Source organism: Dendrobium catenatum, unplaced genomic scaffold, assembly GCF_001605985.2.
Source record: "Dendrobium catenatum unplaced genomic scaffold, ASM160598v2 original_scaffold_174363, whole genome shotgun sequence".
NCBI classification, from domain to species: domain Eukaryota; kingdom Viridiplantae; phylum Streptophyta; class Magnoliopsida; order Asparagales; family Orchidaceae; genus Dendrobium; species Dendrobium catenatum.
Window position 1 is genome coordinate 1 of NW_021492785.1, and position 3,537 is coordinate 3,537.

The 3,537-nt window shown below is 30.6% G+C and overlaps 1 long non-coding RNA gene across 1 annotated transcript; it reads left to right on the top strand.

Moving 5' to 3' along the window:
• Positions 1-642: 642 nt before the first annotated feature.
• Positions 643-1,324, top strand: LOC110114209. The gene is made up of 2 exons (XR_002305222.2): positions 643-798; positions 962-1,324. It is a non-coding gene; the product is annotated as an uncharacterized LOC110114209 (long non-coding RNA).
• The last annotated feature ends 2,213 nt before the right edge of the window (positions 1,325-3,537 follow it).

Here is a 3,537-nt window from a genome sequence, read left to right on the forward strand (position 1 = left end):
TATTTTATGGCCTATAATATTGACCATTAAAAAGATTTTTTTAAAAAAAAGTTAAGAGATGCAGAGATATGATATGCTTAGGTTGATGAGTGACTTTAAACTTAGAGATAGAATGTAAAATGATTATATATGTGAAAAATTTTTAGTAGCTCTAGTGGTAGCTAAGGTTTGAGAGAGTCGTTTTAGAGGATTTGGTCACATAAAATATCAGCCTTCTGTTCGTCCGATTTGGAGATGTGATATTAGATTGATTTATGTTATATGAAATATAGAGGTAGTCCTAAAAAGACTTGATTAGAAATTATTAAAAATGACCTTAATTTATTAGATTTAAATGAGAATTTAACTCTTAATAAGATCAAATAGAGAAAAAATGATCTATGTAGTCAACCTTATATAATGGGATAAAATTTTGATGTTGTTGTTAGAATTGTTTATAATAATTTTTTATTACAATTTTGAATTTATTATTTTTTATTCAAATCATTCAAACTATGAATTTTTTACCCGTTCCAAACGGCTTTCTTATTACTTCTTGAAGAAGCTTTTTGGTATAAAAATTTTATTTGTTGTACTGAAAAGCTGCTTTAAGAAGCAGCAACAAAGTCGTCCCAAACAAAAATCACCCAACTGTGATGATGGTAGCGAATGCAAATCCATGATGCTAATCTGTAATTAAGTTTTAAGCATGATTAGCAATGTTAATTTGGAATAATTGCAGGCGGCGCTGCCACAGGGGATCGTTCCTTTTGTGTTCGCGAAGGAGTACGGCGTCCACCCTGACATTCTCAGCACGGCGTAAGTAATTTTTTTAAAATTTATTAGCATAAATTATTTATATATTTTATATACAATTTAAATATTTAATATTCTTATATATCAATAAGGCTTATTATTTAATATTGTTAATAAAAAATATTAATCCCTGTTAATAATTTGATTAATTTATATGCCTTATTAGGGTTATATTTGGGATGCTAATTGCTCTGCCTATAACGCTGGTATACTACATTCTGCTGGGCCTGTAAAGCAACAATTTTCCAGTTCAGAGAGCGGCAAAGGGGATTAGAAGATGAAGGAGATAGGCAGAGAGGAAGCATGGCGAGCATCAAAGCAGCAGAATTCTCAGAAAGCAGAAGAAGAAACTGACCCGCCCGGCTCTGAATTGGGCCCAGCTTTGTTCCCTTGGATCGACTTCTTATTCTGTAAAATGCTATATATATTTTTTTCTCTCTCTCTTCCTTTCTGCTAGCTATTGAATCTCAGATATCATTTTGTTGCTTTCATTTGAATTTCTTCTTATCCTTTTGTTTTTCTTCTTGTTTCATTAAACTTCTGTGCTGATTATTCACATATATAGTTTCATGCTGTTATTATATAGAAAGGGGAATATTATTAAATGAGAATAGATCATAAATTTATTATGTCTTATGTGTAATTTAACCTTTTCTATGAACTTATAATTATAATTTAAGTTAAAGAAATAAATAAAAGATGAGTTGTGCTCTTATTTATTAAATTATTGATGGGCATTGTAACATCAAAATGTAAAATATATGAATTATTTATTTAAAATTTAAATTTATAGTTTTATTTGAATATCACATTGAGATATAATTAAAAACTATTCTTCATAAATAAAGGTTTTTTTGAGGGGAAATTATTATGGGCGGTCACCGAACCGTCCGGAGGTGAATCAAGATGTGTCATGTCACCCAGTACATAGAGGTACACAACAAAAAAGTGACATGAAGCGTCCTGATTTACCTCCAGACAGTGTCCGATGATTGCACATAATATTTTCTCCTTTTAGGGATAGAGTTTTACCATTTTGCTTTTCTAATAATAATCATAATTTCGATTGTTTATTATTTTTGACAATTTTTCACAACTTTATTTTTCGTATAATAATCACAATTTCATTTAGCTAATATTTTTTTTGTTGTATTTCATTACTTTTTAAAATACATTTTATTATTTTTCAAAAATTGATGTAACTTTCTCATTGTTTTATTTTTCAAACAACCATCACAATTTTATTTGGCTAATATTTTTTGTTGTATTTTTATTATTTTTCAAAATCATTTATGATGAAAAGTTATTGTTTATAATCACAATAGTTAATTTACTTTTTAATAGTAACCTTATAATTAGCTTTAAAAGCATTTTTGAAAATTGGAGATTAAAAAAAAAAAAAGGGAATAAAAGGGCGGAGGGCAAAGAAGTAATTAAAACGATGATGGAGGAAGGAGTGGGTGATGTGGTCCAGGCACAGGATGGTATGGCCTTGGTGCCGGGGATGATGCCGACTCCATTGGTATTATGCGAAGACAATATGGGCCTCCCCATCGCCATCCCATTAATTTTTGTTTAGTTAGTGCTTCTTTGATAAGAGCTGATGTCAACAAATTAAATTTTAACTTTATAGATTTTTTCGTAAAGTTTCTGCGTACATTGTAGAGATGTTATTTTCAATAAATAAAAATTAGTATTTAGAGCTGGCATTTTAATATATTATCGGATGCTCGAATGATGGATGGATATTATTTTTATTTTTTTATTTTCTTTATGAGAATAAAGGGAAGAAAAAAACTTATGATCAATAAGAGTGATAAAGAAGGGCACATGCCTCCACATGATGATGATGATGGAGTCGTGCAAGCCATGAGTCATATTCCTTGTTTTTAGGGACCTTACTACGCTACACCGAATAGGTCAAAAGGAATCTACAATTGCTGCTCTTCCTCAAAGAAAATCAACATCTTAAATACAATAAATCATTGGATTTTGACAGTATATTTTATTTTATATGCACATAATGTTAGTATACAATACTGCATTATTAGGCATTAGGGCATCTCCAACCGAAAACTTCATTTTTGAGAAGGTAATGATCGCTCTCCCTTTCGCGCCTTTTTCCCGTTGAGAGCAAAAAATGGCGTAAGTGAACAGTGCGACGCCAATAGCACGGTTCACCTGCGATTAAATGGCGAAAACTTTCGCGTTCGGTTGGAGCGACCGAACGACTCCATACACTCGTTTAGCGTTCAGTTGGAGATGACCTAACAAAAATTAGTATAAAGTCTGGAATTAAAGAAATTGTCTTGTGTTGAGCCTGGAAGTAAAATATTGTCTAGAGACCAACCAGAATATGCTAGATAAATAGTAATGAGCCATAGTACGGAGTAGTACCGAGCAAGAGGTGACGTGGTGTATTCTTGGTGGTCTCCAGACAGTGTTCGGGATCGACATAGAATAATCAATCATGAAATTCTAAAAAATAAAAAGTATATAAATAATATTTTTAATATACTATACATAGAAGTTATGTCTCTGATTTTGAAAGTAATAATTTATTTTTTAAATAGGGGTTTTTGAATAAGAGGAGGGTTTAAATGCAATTTTAGAGGATAATAGATGTAGTGATAATGGAGAATTCTTTTTGATAGGATGTCAATAGTTTTAAAATTTTAAGATATATTTGGAGATAAATGCAATTGATGATCAAATAAAATTTGAGGGATATATATATAATAA